Below are 18,280 nucleotides of genomic sequence, written 5' to 3' on the forward strand. Positions count from 1 at the left end.
AGTTGGTTCACGGTGGGGGAAAATGTTTCCAGGGAAATGTGGCTTGTAAAGTGGCTGCTGATCTTATGAGATGCTGCAGAAAACATGTGTCTGGGGTATCACATACATTTCTGGTTTCTCTTTTGCTGTTGCCCTGCATGCTCATGGTTCAGCGGAATTATCCTCTGTGTGTGGGAAATACTATGAAAGAAGGTTTCATTAGGGTTCTCGTCCCTGGGGAGACAACTGAAGAGACTCAGTTTAGTGTCCCTGGGCTGGGAAATTTCATCCTTTCTAGTAAAGACCAAAGGTGAAAGGATTCATTCCAGCTGAGTGTGTGAGCGGGGCCAGGATGGGAAGATGCTGACAGGAGGTCCATGGACCAGTTTTACAGTCACAACCTGGGGTTAAACGGGCTGAAATCAGCCTGCAGGCTCTGCCCAGGCAAGAGGAAAGGCTGTTGATGCTCCAGCTGACTCTGTCCTATTTAACAACACCCAGCTGTGAAAATCCAGAATTACCAATCTGGAAAGAAAACCACATGGTGCCTGGTTTCCAGGAACCTTTTGCTCTGCTGCTTTAGTCAGTGGGTTAGCCTCAGGGTTGGGTAGGAGCTGCTGGGGTCAAACTGGGGTGTTCTGTCCTGTTACCTGGGACTGTGGCTCAGGGCAGGAACCACAGAAATGTGTGTTTCCCTCTGCAGAGTAGCAGCTGGACCTGGCTGCCCTTGATGAGGACCGAACGGGACAAAGCACAGCAACAGAGCTGACACTGCCTCGTACTGCACTTCCATGTCTGCTCTCCTGCGTGAGGAAAGGTCACTGCTCTTCAACTGTACCTGGGTTCTGAAGACAGCACACTTTCCTACCATTCCTCTCGATTTGGCTTTGACAACAACAGAAAAAGAGCAATAACAGGTTCTCAGGTCAGTTGGCTTGACACAGGTTTGGTGCACTGCCCTTCGGGGGAACTCTGACCTGGCCGAGAGCAGCACATTCCAAACCAGTTCTCTTCTGGGTGCTGCCCCACTCTGTCCTTACAGCAGAAGGTCAGCTTCTCCTCCCAGGATCAACAGGGAGTATGTCCTTTGCCAGGGGAGTGTCTCTGGATTTGCTCCAAACACAGCCAGGTGATGAACAAAGAGGGTCACTGTTGTGCATCAAAATTTACCCGTCCCTGGGAAGCCTGTGGGAATTTTGTCCCTGGGAGAGGATTTCAGGACATACCTTCATACAGGGCTTGCCTGTCTTTCATGAAGGTGCCGTAGAATAGCCAGAGAAACCTTTCTTTCCTCAAGAGAGTAAGAAAAGTATCGTGGAAGGAAACCAACTTTTTTCTTTCCCCCCCCCAATTTAGCTGTCCAGTTTGAAGGGTGAGCCAAGAGGAGAATGGATGAGATGACCCAGTGTGCCAGTGGCAGCAGAAAGCTGTGTGTGGGGCTGCATTCACACCTCCATACATGAGGGAGGCCTTTGGGGGTGTCACTCTGCGTGTTGTAGAGCTGCATCTCCGGACAGCTGCGTGTGATGGGGCGTTTGGGTTTTGTACGTGAGGAAAGGGGGAGTCAGAGCTCCGCCAGCAAAAGGTGCGTGGAGATGGTGTGCTTTGATGTCCCTGTGCTGGAAGGAGCTGCGCAGGGGAGGCTGGGCTTTGTGCAGGCAGATGTGTTAAAGTGAATTCTGTGGTGTAAAGGTAAAAGTAATCGAGTGTATGGGGTGCTTGTGTGTATGCATGCACGTGCATGCCCGGAGAGACCTTACAAGGTGAAAAATAACACCGTGTGTCGTTAATTTGGGAATATGTTGGGCATTTGGAGTGAATGTGTCATGGATTCGTGTGTTTGGATCGCGTGGGGGAAGGGTGTTGTGCCCCGGCGCTGCGGACACGGTTAAATGGTGAGAAGTGCACGATCGGGGATGAAAGTCTGAAGGATGAGCTGATTCCCCTGGCGTCCCGGCTTTCTCCCACTGTTCCGTCATGGCAGCCTGCGCAGTCTTTTATTGGTCCCATTAAAGCCAGTTCTCTGTGCAGGGATTGATTTCAGAGGAGCACAAAGTTAATTCCTTTCCAAAATGAAAGACCCCATATGCATAAAAGAGTCTCTGTCTGTCCCCCTGCACCTCTCTGGACATGTGAGCCTGCGTATTTCGTGCCATTTCCTTCCAGCTCTGGAAACCCTCACTGAGGTTACAGGGAGGGCAGAGATTGTACTTAGCCTGCGTGTAGATCCAAGGATAAAACGACAGATGCCTTTATTAAACACCTCCAGAACGAGCTGTTCAGGAGGCAGTATGTGTTCAGACGCTGTCAATATTTCATAAAGCCGTAACAGATGTTATCATAGATCCTCCATCCAGTATGTGTTGCACCATAATCACTGACACATTGCACCAGGGCTCTCCATCCACCCCCCTGCCTGTCCCCTGTAAGGCATGCACCCAGGTACACAGGGTGTAAATGAAGTGCTAACCTAGTGCCACAATAAATTTGAAGGAGTTTGAAGTTGTTTGTTACTTCAGGGACTTTCAGGCCCAAGGATAATGAAACAAATCTGTTTGCAGAAGGCATTTTTATGGAAGGGTTTCAAAGTGAGTTGGCTCACTGTAAATCTCTGGGTTGAGGCCGTTAGAAAGCATTTAAGGTGCAGCGAGGCAGTGGGCTGTGTCTCAAGTCTGTGGGTGCTGGAAAGCAAAGGACTAAAATTAGCAGCATGGAAAATATGAATCCTGTCAGGAGTCTGCTGCCAGGTCAGCACAGGTAGGAGAGACCCGAGTATGGCTGGGCCCTTCCCTCCCTGGCCCCACCAGCATCCTACTGAGCTTTCTGAGCAACTGTGGTGCTTCCAGGGGAGCTGTGTGGGGAAAGGATTGGACCTGAAAGATTTAGAGTTGGGATTTTCAAAGGAGCCTAGTGGATGAAATTTTGTAGCCGGTATTGCTCAGGAGGTCAGACCCTGGCTGTGATAATCTGTGGGTGCATATGCCAGGTTGCTGAACTTTCCGCACACGCTGACAGTGCAAAAGTGGAACCAGCACTCGGGTCAGAAGATTAACCACGTCTAAAAGCAAGAAGGCCAGAAGAGAAGAATGTGCTTGTTAAGGAAGAAACTGATAAAGAAGGGACTCGTTGGAGTTGCAAAAGCAGGAACTTACCTACTGGCCATGTGCGGGCAGCAATGTTTGTGGGAAGTGCCGAGGCTCGGAGCTGTTTTTTGAAATGAGCATGTGCAAGAGTAACGCAAGGTAGCAACAAGTACATAAGGGCTTCTGCTGGTTTTAGAGTGCACAAGAATATATAAGGATTTGCTTGCTAATAAAGCTTGAGCTTGACTTCCAATCATATTGATTGTGTGTGGTCTTGTCTCTGGGGGCCTGCCCCAGCAACGAGCCATGGAAAAAAAAGAGAAGCATCTGTTAAATCCTCATTGATAAATATTGAAAGTGACCCAAAGACTGGGGGTAAAAAGCAGCTCTCACAGAGCCCCAGTTAATGATACAGAGCCTCGGGTTTGCTTGACAGCCCTGGGCCAAGTAAACATGGTATTTTGGTGTGGTCAAATGTCAGACCATTCATCTCACTTAACCGGGGGCATCTCAATGTTAGGTATGTGGGGTCCACGTCAAGTCCTAGGAAGGGTGGAGGCACCCCCAGAGCATGAGCTATTCATTGTACTGTAGATATCCCTTAGAGTGGGATGAATTGCCTCTGGACAGCACGTTTCTCTCTACTGACTAAGGGGAGGCAACTTAGATGAGTAGCTTACTTAAAACATGTAACTCCCAAATGGCTAAAGCTGGGGAATGCAGACCAGATATGGAGCCAGGGAATGCAGAGAATAATTGCAGGATCTGGTAACTGATGACTCGGGAAAGCCCTGGGGAGACGGGAGGTCACTGATGAGCAACTTGCGATCCTCCGACCCGTTTTGCGTAGGAAGATTATGCTGCCCCTGTACTTGGCACAGTACCCACCGTTCAAAAAGGGTGTGGAAATATTGGAGGAGATTCAAAGAAGAGCCAGAAAAGGATTAATGAACAGGAAATCACAGCTTTTGGAGAGCAAATCAAGGAGTGTGTTGTGCTTAATTTAGCAAAGAGAGGGTAACAGCTGGCTGATGGCACCATTACACCTGCAGGGAACTGTTCGTCCTGGAGAGCTTCACAACATGGCAGGGAAAAGCTGCGCAAGCATCGGTGTCTGGACAGCTTTGCCAGGGCAGCCCAGGCCAGGAGCAGGGTGCTGGTTTTTAACAGCAAAGGAAATGATTTGGTTATATTGCTGGATTTCTCATCACTGGGTGTTTTGGAAGCAATTAACTCAAAAACATCCTTTTTCAGGGTTATGTGATGCATCCTACTGTGTTTCTCACAGGTGTTTAAACAGGGTCATGAACTGTAGAAAATGCCTAAGAAACACCTACTTGACTGAAATTTTATCATCTCCTGAGGCCCATGGGGCCCTGAGGGGAAGCACAAGGAATGTGTGCACGTGTGTGCAGGGGAAGGGATGATTTTTTATGATGTGTGGAAAATATGAGCCTGAAGGCTCAAAGCAGTCTTGAAATTTGGATCAGAAGTGAGGTAAGATTCTTTCTCTCGCAATAAGGTGCCCGTGAAGACGCTGGGTGCCAAATGGGTTGGCGGCCCTGGGGGAGGCTGGAAGTGCTGGAGAAGGGGAGGTCTGGGCTGGAGCTGGGGTGGAACTGGCATCCCAGGCAGGGTGGGACTGAGGAGCACTCCTCTCCATGTCTCACTCCATGGCACCCCTTTGAAACAGTGCCTAAGGCCAAGCATCACGTCTGTAAACAAAGGGGATTTTGGCTTTGATTCTCCATAAATCACTGGAACCATTTTCACTTTGGAGAGCAGTGTGAGGGCTGGAGTGTAATGAGCTGGTCCATGGGGCAGGCAGGGAACGTTTTTGTTTGACTCTTTAGGGCCCTGTGAGGTTTGACTTTGAGTTTCTGTGAAAGAAAACATTTGCTGATGTAAGGGAACCTGAAATAACTAGGAAAGCTTGGGGGCTGCCGACGCTTGAATAAATCCAAGCGTCCTGGTATTCGGTTAAACTTGAATCTGAACATTTGTGTATGTTTTTTACAACATTTACTTGCCTCAGGGAGCAATTTGTGGAGCTGCAATAATCCAAGAGCTTCCCACCCCCACCCCCCCCCTGTATTTCTACCCTCTAGGAAGTGAAAAGCCTGGAGAAGATTGGATCATGCATTATTTTTACCTTTGCAAATCGTTCCCAGAGCTCAGGCTGTGGAAAATGCTCAATGCACGACCTCAGCATGCACCCGCTCTTGAAATGAAACTGGAGAGCTGAGACTGGACCTTTCATCTCGTGGATAAAGCCCCGATGGGGCCCCAGCTGGGACCACGTCACCTCAAGGTGTCTTGGCAGAAGCATGGCCTCTACTTTTCACAAGCATCACCTCTCTGGATGGCTTGAGTGGGAAGCACCTTGGTTCCTTTGAGTTGGATTTCAGATTTCTGAGGACACCTGGCTTCCTGGCAACTTGGCTTCATCTGCTTATTATATGTAACACATAACCTCCTTAACACTACACATGGTGTGTTTAACTGCTTAAAGTACAAGCCAAGTACAGCTATTCTGTTGACATATCATTTGCATGATAAACTAGTACATTTTAAGCCACAAATAAATGCTCCTGTGAGCTACCTGCCTACACTTTTACAGGCTACTAACAGTGTAGTGTCTTCACTCCCTGAGTTAGAGAATGTAGCCCCACATCATGCCCAGGGAGGGAATGAGTGATCCGTTATTCCAGGAGGAGAGCAGAGACACACAGCTTGTCTACATCAGGGAGGCAGATTGCGTAGCTCTCCCGAAATATATTCTTGGGTAGATATTCTCTTTGTAGTAAAAATGACTTTTTTTTTTCTCTCAGAACTATTCTTGTTTGGGTAAGAGTAGAAATGATGCTTTTTCTCTAGACAAAGGTGTTTCCTCTGCTGTGGGACCAAGCCCCAGAGGCTCCCTGCACAGGACAGACCCACCCTGCCTCTCCCGGGTCCCAGATCCACCCCTTGGCTCCCCTCGACTCCTCCTGGCATCACCCATCCGCGTGTCTGTCTGTACCCTCTGCTCCCTTTTGGAGGTGGCAGACACCGCTCTGGCGTTTGTCAGCCACCAACAAGCACATCTCACTCCTCTGTGCCCTGCTCCATGGGGCAGCGTCACCTTCCAGCTCTTGGTCACATCAGGCTTGTGGTCACACAGCGCCCGTACAGCTTCGAGGTCTTTGAAAACTGAAGGCTGGCATCTCGAAGTCTCATTGGACACATTTCCATCAGGGGAAGCGTTTGTTACATTAGACAAGCTGATGCAGCTCTCGGGTTGGGAATGGCACTCATTTGCCATAATAATGGTGTGAAGTTCTCCTCCTTTTATTGTCTTATCTCCCTTTAATCACACTCCCCAGTAATTTTAATCAAAAGCCGAAGCATCACTTGCCTGAAGACTAATGACTCAATGAGAGGAGAAACTTTGAAGAGGGAGAAATTGAGCTGGAAGGAGCGAAAAAAGGAGAGTTTTGTATAAACTTTTTCCCTTTCTTTACATGTGTCATTATTTCACCTGATTTTAGATGGAAAACCTTTGTGTGTCTGGTGAGCGGGGACGAGCTGTGACTTGCTGCTTTTCCTGAACACGCTGAATTTAGGAACATGTCTGAGAGATCGAGACATACTTTCACAAGAAAGGTATTCCCAGTGGAATAAGGTGATGTGGTCAAAATTGTTCATTTCTGTAGAGAAAAATGCCAGATTGCCTGAATCTTTTTTCTTGTTCGATGAGAATATTGGAAAGATACTGTCTTTGAATGGACTCTTTCACCTTCAAATGCCATTTCTAACATGAAAAGGTCTTTTGGACAGAAATTCTTGTGAAGCCCCCAAAACTTGTAAAAAAGTCAAAAAGTCCGTGGGAGGTTTGTAAATAGAAGCTTTCTGGTGCTGATTCCTGCTGTTTTCCTGAAGTAGCTCATTGTCTGTGTTGGAATGGACAATTAAATACATCCTGGACAATGGCACCCGGTGGGGTGCGGTGTTTGCTGTGCGAGGGCCTCATTAGCGCAGCACCCACTGGCCCAGGAATAGAGGGATTCCTTTCAAAGCCCAAACCATACAAGTGCTGCTTTTCAAAGCAATGGAAACTAACCCGGTGACTGCTCTGAAAGTGGCTGTGCTTTTGCAGTGATGTCTCTCCTTACTTCAGGGTGGTTTTGCAGATTCCCCTCTCTGGCCTGTTTGCACGCTGCAGTAAGAAGCTCTCCTGATTCCACATCTTGGTGCTCCCAACTTGTGCCTGTGGGTTCCCGCCTTCCTCTCCAGCAGTAGCTGCAGGTTAGAGGTGATTTACAGCTGCTGGCCAGTCAGACCAGTGGGAGCTCCTGGGATGGAGACGGCTGCCTGCTTTGCCACACTGAGGAGTACGAGCCAGATGCACCCAGCGATGCCAGAGGGCTGTAGCGTTACCTGTCACAGTGGATCTCTGAGCAGATGGGTCCAATATAAACATTTCACGACTGGGGTATTATTGATGCAATTACTGTTAATACCATTTATAAGTATTATATTAACACAAACATAGCACTGTCAGAAGAACACAGAGCATACTTGGCATGATTGCTGGTCTAATAATTAATGGGGACTATCAGTAATGCTGCCTGCTATTACAACCAATGATGCAATGGCCACACATCCTGATTTTTGAAGGAGGGAGGGTTATGGAGAAAGGTTAATGTGATGAGTCAGAGCCCAGGGAAAGCTGTGGGAGTTGGAGAGGATGCCCAGTTTCAGAGAAAATTGTCATGGGAGACTGAAAACCAGGGACACTAATGAATTGTGGGTCTTGGGAGAAGCAGTTTGGGGCTGCAGCTGTTTTCAGGCATTATGGCTCTGTACTGGCCATCTCTGAAACAGTCCTTGCAGCTTCCTGGGCTCTGAATTCAAGAGCATCTGGGCTAGAGCAATTTGAAGTGTATGAATTGTGCCTTAGTGCCAAAGAAAAAGCATTAATTGAGGGATCTCGGACCTGTTACTTGCCTGTGCTCTCATTTCAACTCTGCTTCTGACCGGCTGTGTGACTTTCCATAAATCTGTGCCTCCATCTCTCTTGTCTGGATTTATTGCAGTCTTTTTTGGGCCAGGACTTGGCTGTGTGTCTGTCTGTGGCTCCTGTCACAGCAGGGTGCTGAGTCTAACCAGGACCTCTAGATCCCGTAACAGCGCTGGGAATGAGATGACTGGCAATCCTGGTCGGAGCTTGGGGCTTGATGGTGCTCCAGGGGCAGGATTTCTCTGGCCTGATTTGAAACACTGAGATGTGTTCAAGTCTGAGCTAGTTTCCACAGCCCAGTGTTAGAACTGACTGCAGTATGAGATAATTTGTAGGGTTTGGTTTGGTTTGGTTTTGGTTTGGTTTGGTTTTTTTCTCCATAAGGATTATGGAGAGAGCTGAAGGTGTTTAAGTGCTTAACTTTCCTGTGCCCAAGTGAGGATGAATGAACCTCACCCAAAGCCTGGGTTTGAGAAAAGAGCCCATTTTCTCCTTAAGATAAAAAACTAATACAATGAGTTTAGAAGTGGCTAGTTTTGCTGACATACAGAGAAAAAAACCCAAGGTCTTTTAAGTACTTTCTTGCCCAGCACGTCATGCAGTGGCATGTCCTCTGGTCTGTCAGACTCCAGGAAATGGAGAGGACTAAGCACAAGCTCCCAGTCCTGGGGCAGTGGGTGTCCTTTGAAGGCCATTGCATATCATGAAGTCCTAAAGCTTCCTAGTAGCAAGGCCCCTTCCCTGGAGGGTGGTGCAGCTGTGGGACAGGTCCCTCCCTGAGAGAGGTGCTGGAGCTGCCACCCCCAGAGATATTCAGAAGTTGGCTGGACAAGGCTTTGAGCTAACGTTGAAGCGAGCTGAAGTCTTCGGAGGAGATCAGACTAGAGATGGTGAAGTGCTAAGGCTTGGACAACTGGCCCAAGCCAGAGCTGACCTATAGATGAATCCTGTATATTTTATACCTGAAAACCATTGCTCTAGTAGGTGTTGTACTAAGTTATAACAACGCACTTATGCTGATGTAAAAAGTGCTGAAGCTTTGAAGTACTGAAGCCTGAACAACAGGCCCCAAGCCGAAGCTGCTAACTTAGTGTGTAGTCATTAACAAAGTCTGTAAACTCGCTAGTGAGAGACGCCGCTTAGACAGAATATAATCAGGAGTGAGGAGAGAACGTATCCACCTTCCCTTGTTCAGCCTGTTCAAGGCTGAGAACCCAAGTATTCGGCCTTGTTAGAAACCCCCTTGGTTTCCCCCCTGAGCCCTGGCCAGGCTTTGGGTGGAATCCAACAGGAGGATGAAACCAGAAATTTCCCGCTCAGAACAGAGGTGCCAGCTGTTCTGGCCTGTCGATCTCTGGTATCTAAGGGTCGGCCCGTTTGCAGCGACTCTGGCAGCCTCAGCTACGGGTGGAGGCACCGCGTAGGATTTCCCCCTTGCCGGGACAGGCTCTGCAAACCCTCGCTGTGACCGGGGCTGCCCAGCCACTGCGGGGCTGGACGATGATAATATATGCAAGTGGCGATGTATCTTTCTTAATCTCTATTCTCTCTCTCATGTAGTAATGATTAAGGTATTACCCTGTATTTTCCTGTTTGCTGCTTTAAGTGCACTATTCTGCTTTTTCTTACTGCATGTTTTCTGTATTACACTGTTATCACCAGTAAAATACACCTACTCTTTTCACTCTGGTGTCTGAGTTTAATTGGTATCCTTAATCAGCAGAACAACATGTCCAGAGGTCCCTTCGAGTCAAAATTCTCAGACTTTTGTAAAAATCCCTTTTTATATACACCTGAATCTTAAGGCATTTATATACCTTAAAAAAATCAGACCTTTCTGCTCCAGTAGACTTCTTAAAAAAACACAGGCTAGCCCATGGATGGTTTTAGAAATTATTTCTCATCTATAAATGTCAAATGCAATAAGGGAGTTGGAGGTTCCTGCCCAGTGCAACAACATGGAGAAGATTCATGGTATGTGCTTTACCCCTCAAAGAACTTCTTGGCTTCCCAGCACTTTGTTAATGTGCATTGATTATGTTCTGAGGAGTTTACTGCACCGTTAGAAAGTCATTTAGGGATTTATTGGGCTGGCTTTAAATACTGCAGGTGACTCATTACCCTGACACCCTGTGACGTGCCTGAGCCTAATGCTGGAGTTCAGGAGGGGGAGACTGCAGCCCAGTGGTGAAAGCCCTCCCAGGGAACTTTATTCTGAAGGTGACAAATGAGTTAGAGCTTGGTAAGGCAGGTCACTGCAGGCCTAAGAGTACACAGGAATCGCTTAATTTCCTCTTCCACCTCGCTTAATCAGAAATAATAACAGGATAGCAATAGAAATTCTGACACGATGATGATGATGATGATGAGTGCTGCAGAACAAAACAGGCTGCGCAGGCAAAGCCCAGCTCTTCACACCAGTGACAGGGAACGAGAGATTTTTCACTGAAGGATTTTCATTGAAGATCAATGGGATTTGGCTGTGCCTCCCATCATAAATTTGAATGTCTCTCCTTAGATTTAGACGATTCTTGGTGAGACTTGTTGGCAGTTTCACTTCAAACAAGGGGGATGCCAGAGATTGTCTTAGAATTTAGGATTTGGCTCAACCCAAATCATGGGATGGGCCATTAGCCAAGATAAATGTAAACCCTTTCTGGAAGAACCATTGATTTCTTTGTGGGGGTATTTTGTTTTGGTTTGGGTTTTTTACAGTGCACTGCAGCAGGGGCATGTTTGGGGCTTCTAGCTGATATAGTAGTAGTAACAATAATAATGATGGTAAGACACTGAGATGCACACCGGCAGTTTGGTTCCTCCCAGCGCACAGGCCAAGCTGTGAAGTTTCGCTCCCAGTCCGATGGCTCCCAGGGGTCTGGGGAGCCCAGCTCTGTGGTTGTCCTCAGAGCACAAACCAACCTTAGCACTCCTATTTGCTTTTGCATTCAGACTTTTGCTGTGTTTGGAGCGTGTGGAGTCCCCATTTCCTACAGGTGGACCTCTCCACCAAGATGTGCCATGAAATCATGCCAGCCTGGAAAGACTGACTCAAGTTCAGGTGAGTGCAACACTGCTGGAGATCATTTGGATGGCTCCTCATGGCCATGCCAGCCCTGTTTTGGTGGCAGGTCTGCTGCAATCAGGCCAGCTTAGGGTCTGCTCTAATTTACATCGCTTGGCTACAGCCCCCTTTATCCAGACAGTGAGCTTGGAAGTGCTCCTGCTTTGCCAGTCCAAAATGCATATTATGCCAAGTGAAACCATCTCCACAAAGGGCTCGATGATGTCCTGCAAGCACCGTGGCTCTCTGATGTAGGTGTTTCCTTTAATGGAGATACCCCAGCTGTGAGTCCACAGCTGGGAAGTGACCCCCCTTCCTTCCACCCCACAGAGACCTGGGCTGCATCCAGGAATGAGGTGAACCAAAACAGACTTGCAGACAAAGGACAAGGCAAGCATAATCTAGCTTTTCCAATGTAAAGGAGAGGAATTTTGGCAGCAGAAAAAGAAAAAAAATAATTTAAACCTCATAAAGAGTTAAAATAAGTCAAGTGAAGCCAGCAGTGTGAGAGGAAACCCTCAGCCCCCCAGCTTTAAGAGTTCTGTGTCCCTCAGGTATCATCACCTTGAGGTCGCTGCAGCACAGGATGGGTTTTGGGTGCTGTTGAAGCAGGTCTGACCAGCTGAGGTTGGAAGGCAACAGCCCGCCTCACGAACTCGGACCAATTCAAGGAGAAAAATTAGTTTATTGGTCTGGAGGGATGAGTTTAGGATGGATCTCCTGGAAAGGGGGGTTGGTGGCCATAAACCAGCTCTCAGCCTTCTCAGGTGCAGTGCTGCTGCACAGGTGGGAGATGGTCCTCCCTGCTGCAGAAGCTGTGGCTGTGCACAGATGTTTACCTCTCTCCTTCCATCCCACCTGAGCAAATAACCCCTCTCAGAGAGGCAGAGGGACCTATGGAGGGGACAGCACAGGATTTACCCAGGGCCAGTGCTCAGCATGGTGTAGAGCATGGGCGAGGGCTCTGGGCCAGGCTCTCGGCTGCTATAAATTAACGTCACTCCATCACTGTCAGGATACACGTGCTGGATGACACCAGCCCTTTGGTTTTCAGCTCCTGGGGCCCCTCCAGGTACCAGCAGCTGAACGATGCCTCCAGATTTCTGGAGCTGGGGAGTCTGCAAATGGTTTTGTGCATTCGCCTCAGTGGCTGCGTTTGGAAATGCTGGTCCAACACTTTAAAACAGGTGCTGCAGTCCGGGGAGGGCGAGCTTTAGGTGAGATCATGAGATACATTGAATTTGACAGAGGTTTTTCCATTAAAACATCCTTGTTTATTGGGTTTCTGTAAAAATTCAGAATATCTCAAAAATATCTCCCCCTGTAAATGTCAGTTTTGTTGGAAGTGTGCATTTCTTTTCTTTGGGAAAACAAGAATTAAATACTTCCTTCTAGGCTGATGTTGAATCTTTTGTCTGAGTTGCCACAAGTGGAACTTTCTGGGTAAAAATTGTCACCTGGAATGTTTCTGACAGAAAAATCAGAATGGATTTTGTAAATGTATTGAAAGGCTGAATTGTGACAATGAACAAAGAAACCTCTGCACAACACCTGGTGTTCTGTCTTTCAACATTTTTAAAAAGAAATGAGCCTTAATTGAGGACTCATTTTTTTAGACACTTAATTCCCTTTCGCTAAAACACACACATGCATATATAAAAAAAGGTGAATATTTTCAGTCTAAATAATAGATTTTATTTCTATTAAAGCGGTTTTCTTGTCATTGTTTGTATAGTTCACAGCCAAATGAGAACACAGGCATTTACATGCCACAAGGGAGATTCTCGAGACCATGACCTCCTCTTTGGCTCAAGCACCACGACGGACTATTTTCCCTGTGCGGCCCAGGCTCCCAGGGCCCCTCGGTGCCGGTCCCACAGCTTTCCTGGGCTGAAGGGCAGCGTGGGCAGAGGCAGGCTGGTGTCCTGCTGTGCCAAAACAGGCTGTTTTGACATCTGTGAATGGAAATTGCATGGGATTCCACTTCTGTTTTGTGCGGGGTTTTTTGTGTTTTGTTTTTTTTTTTTTTTCTTTTTCCTGCATGTTTTGAATTTTCTGTCCTCATTTGGGACAGGCAAATGTCAAAATATCAGTTTTGGATTTTCATTGCCTCTTGTCTCTGAGTCACGCTGACGATGCACTGATTTGCTCCCTTGTATCACCCAGGCTCAGCAGATGGGGTGCACTTTGCACTGCAGCAAGACAGACGGCATCGCTCCTGCCTCCCGACTGCTCCCAGGAGGGCTTTTTTCCACACCAGCCTTGAAATCTCCTGCTCTCTACATATTCATTGAAGGCAGGTGCTCTGCATTCTTCCTCCCTGTCCAGGTCTGGCAGCACAGGCCTGCCTAGAGCTGCCTCATCGGTGCCTGGTCTGACCTCTGCTGCCTGCGCCTGGAAATGGTGGGGAAAAGGTACAAGCCCCGGGGCAAGGCCATCAGGAGGGTGGGATGAGGAGCTGGGCAGGTCTGCCTTGGGGGGCTCTGCCTTGAACTGGTCCATCCCCACGGCAGGGTGGGCACAAAAGCCCCCAGCTCACCGCCAGGGACAGCCAACCCAGTTCTTCCAAAGAATCTTTCTGCACAGTTTGCCTCTGTGCACCAGTTAAATGTGAGGACTTGAAAAGTCCATTTAATGGCATCAAATTCTCCAAATTCATTTATTTTCAAGCTGGGTGGAGGCAGCTGCGGGCAGAGAACTGCCTGACCTGGATTTCCACTCTCCCTTGGCTGGGGAGTTTTGCTCTGCTGATGCCTAATTACATCCAGGCAAATGTATTCGGGAGCTGGGCTCCACTCTCAGCTTCTAAAGTTGTTGGCATGGTGTGGGGGAAGAGGAATGAACAGCCACAGGACCATTAACGCTGGCAGGGGAGTTATGAGTCCTAAAGAAATCCTGCATTTCACTGGCTGCTCGGCAGAGCGGACCTGCTTGTAACAGCGGTCTATCGAACTGCATCCTTCCCCTCCTCTTTTTAAAGTTACTCAATATTTTATGAACATCTGTAGGGCAAAGCATTAGCTTTCTTCTCCACACCAGCCCTGGATAACTTGCCATTTTTATTGCACATTAAATGCTTCATGGGAGTGATTGTGAAACCTTTAGAGGTGCTTCCAGTGCAGCCTTTGTCGATGTCCCCTCCACACGGCGAGAGCCAGCTGTGGGGTGTGTTGCTCAGCCGTGTGTCCCTCCCTTTACGGTGCAGGTGGCACCTAAAAGTCTCCGTTCAGCTGCCCCTGTGCAAATGCAGTGATTTCCCTGCTCTGGGGTGTTGTCTGAGCTGGATCTCACGCTGTCTGCTGGGAAGCACTGACATGCGGGAGAAGGTGTGGTGTTTGCTAGATGCCAGCCCGTGTTTGCTCAGGAAGGGTTTGCCATCGGAGGGGCAGCACCAACGGGGATGGCAGATGCCCACAGCCGTGTGTTCTGACACATCCGATAGCCGGGGGGAGCCATGCTGGGGTACCTCTGGTGTCTCCATTTCCTCCTAAATGAATCCTAAATTGGCAGTGATGTAAAAGGGAGGGAGACAGGGATTTCTGGTTGTCACCCCTGTGTCTGCAGGTTATTTTGGCACTCCACAGGGAGCCCTGCTTTTGCTACTGCTTCATCTCTGAGGTGTTTATGATCCACTCTGAAATCACAGGCGGGGGAATAGGGTTGTGATGGAGAAATGGACCAGGACAAATATAAATACCAATATCTGCCTTTGATTCTGGAAAATAGCTGGTTTGACTGTTCGTGTCTCTTTGACTTCACCTTCCAGCTCCAGGGATACATGGCAGGCAGGAGCAGGCAGGGAAAGGGAAGGTCCAAGAGAGTACTAAGAGAACATGGAAGATAGGGAAGGGTTTTTAAAATATATAAACACAAGTATTCACACTGGAAATGTCATCCTGAGAGTTACAGTGCTTCTGTTTAATGCTGAGAGTGGCGTGTACCAAAACTCATGTCTTGTTGCCTCCACATATCGCCTACAAGACCTTGCTGAGAAAGGGCAGTCACAAAAGGACCTGAGCCTGCAAGGATGGGTCCCAGTGCACAACTTCTGGACTTTACTTTCTTGTAGATGCTGTACCCCAGATTTGGCACTGAGAATTTGGCTCTAAAGGGTGTGTGAGCAGAGTTACGATCCTATGAAAAGCCACTTTGCTGAGAGGGACCCCAGCTGCTTTTTGTATCTGGCAAAACCTTCCACAGCACCTCAGGGGAGACACAAGCTTGAAATCTTCATTAGAAAGCAGAAACCAGGGTTTCAGCTAGGCTGGTATTGTGACTCTCTTCCCTTCATGGTGAATTCTTATGCAAGCTCCTGCTGTGTTTGTGGAATTGCTAATTTAAAGGAAGCTGCAGATCTGTGCAGTGCAGGGCCTGTGTCAGCAGCGTCTGGAGACATCAGGAGAATGAGGTGTGTGCTGATCCCTTCTGTTGTTAGGAACTTTCTTTTTATTTCTCCTAATACTTCCTTTCTTGTCATCTGCTTCAGAAACTACTTGAAGGAACATTGTCAGCATCTGGGGTGTGTGGAGAAAGCACTGGTAAAACAAAACACTGCCATTCAGCACTAAAACTGTGTTTATGGCCCAATAGTGATAAGGTCTGTATCAGCAAAAGATATCTTATGCAGGATTCCCAGGTCTGAAGTCTCCTTTGGAAATTTTTAGGGGGAAGGAGACAGTTATTTGGACAAATGCACAAGCATCTCTGACTGAGAAGGCTGAGAACAGGATTTGAGAGACGTCTGATTTATTTTTTGCTTTGACACAGCCCTGGTGGAAGCATTGGAAAGCCAGGCTGACATTGCCAAATGTAGCCCAGTCTATAACCAGCCTGATGTGACAAGGCTGTCCCATCTCCAGCTGAAAATGGACTGAGGATACCAGCCTCTAGAGAGGGTCGGCTTTCTTTTCTTGTCTTATTAGGGACATACAAGATCCTCTGTTGATGCATGACTTTAAAAAATGGAACTTAATTTCTTTAGTTTCTCTATCTGTGGAAAAAAAAATAAATAAAAATCTTCTATCCCTTTAGATCAGTGATGGAAAGAGATTTAGAAGGAACCTGGTAGTGATGGGAAAGTTTAACAGGCAGTTAGTTAGCAGGCACTGAAAATGCAGTTCTTTGGGATGGTCCTAATAGGAACATACTTACCCAGAATTAGAGAGATTTTAGGGACAGGCTGCATCTCATGAAGATATTATAGATGGCCCAGGAGAGGCCAATACCTCCTTTGTGATCCCTTGGGCATCCGGACCCAGCCACATGCCAACCTTTGCCCAGGCATGACCTGCACTTCCTCACAGAGATGCAAGAAAGATTTGAGTTCAGATTGATGCCAGCAACAGATGAAATTCAAGATAACTTTATCTCTCCCCTTATGGAGGAAGGACTTTTTCAGACAATGCCTAATTCAATTGTGAAACTCTGCCAGGGCCAAGGAGACCAAAAGCAGAAATGGGTTTGAGAATTCATTAGACAAATATGTACAGAAAAGGGCCATAAAGGGCTTTTAAATACAAGTTACTTACAGATACATCTTCTGGCTCAGGAAGGCCCCGAGATGCAGATTGTCAGACTCGGGAAGGGTTTATGGCTGCACGCCTGTCCTGTTCCCATGCTGGCCCTACAGGAGACTGGCCTAGGTGGGCTTTTGCTCTGATCCAGGAAGCTTTCCTTACACCCTTATCACAAATGGCCTCTGCTAAACGATTAGAGGTCGAGCAAAATGGGAACTGGAAGGAAATTCAGATTGGATCTGACTTTGTTGCTAGTTCCTTGCAGGAAGGCACAGCTCAGCCCCAGGTCTGGGCACAGTTTGTGTCTTTCCCCTTTTCCCAGAGACGCTCAAACTTCATCCCTGAGACCCGGCTGTGAGGATACTGCCCACACGTTTGCAAAAACTGCAGATCAGCGCGTGGAAGAGAAACCCTCTCCCTTTAGCACAGCGGTGGGGCTCGTGAGCACCGTGCTGCATGGGTTTTCTCTGGGGACTGTCAGTCATGGGGTCCAGGACTACTTAAGCATCCCAGGCTGCAAAGAGAGTGAGAAGACAGGCGCAGGCTGGTGTGAGGTGCTTGTGCTCAGTAATTCCGCTCCCAGACAGAGCAGGCCAGCGGTGCAGTAGGTTGATGGGTTGGTCTGTCATCCCAGTGAAGGGAGGTTTGTGTCTGCCTGAGGCCACGGCTGTAAATGAGTCCCTAAGGGATTCTGCTCCTAAAACTTCCCTGTAGTACAGAAATAGCTGCATCCCTTAGAAGTGGGAAAAGGGGGGCAGAGATACGCTTTATGTTATGCCAGAGAGAAGGGATGATGGAGACCCGAAGGGGGTAGGATGGCAAGGAAACCTCTCCTGAAGCAGCCTGGGTCAGCCTGGGCAATGCTGAGACTGGTTAGAGACTGTTAAACAGGAGATGTGCCCCCCCCTTCCCTCGATCCCACACTCTGCTTGCTAGCATTGCTGCTGCTATAATAACCCCCCTAAGTTATTAGTCCTTCTCAAATCTCACCCCAAAGGAACACCGTGCTCGGGATGATGACTGCACCTCCTCCTGCCCCTATCACCCGACCCTGCTATCGCCCCCTCCTCCCCACATCCCTGCACCCCAGCACCCCCAGTTTGGCTCAGATACAGGACGGGAACAGGTGGTGGCCTTGACACATGGGGGACCATGTCCTTTGCCAGCCGGGACACCGCACTCGCTGTGCTCCCTCCTGCGCAGCCCCTTCCTCATCGCGTCCCTAATGAAGCCGCCCTTGCTCCCCGCTGGGTTAAACAGAGGGAGACGCGGTGAGTGTTGAAATGCTGATAGTGTCGCATCATTTCTGAGTGTCTGCAAACAAACAAATAAATGGTGTCTGCTCTGTGATGACTTCAGCTTCTCAGAGTTTTCCTTGGTTTTGGAGCTCCTCGATGGACAGAGATGCTCTGGACCGTGCAAAGGGCCCAGCCTGGGACACACACCCCAGCCGGCACCGCGCAGGCTGACGGGTCCGTAACTGCAGGAGCAGGTACGAGGTGCTGGGGGGGAGGTCTCTGCAGTGGGCGAAGGCTCATGCTGGGTCTTGTGCCATGGTTAGCCCTTGGTGTACAGGTGTTAGCCCTTGGTTATACCCTTGGTATACAGGTGGGTCTTTCTTGCTGCCTGTTTTTCTGAA

This window comes from Athene noctua, chromosome 9 (assembly GCF_965140245.1).
Source record: "Athene noctua chromosome 9, bAthNoc1.hap1.1, whole genome shotgun sequence".
Lineage (NCBI taxonomy): Eukaryota > Metazoa > Chordata > Aves > Strigiformes > Strigidae > Athene > Athene noctua.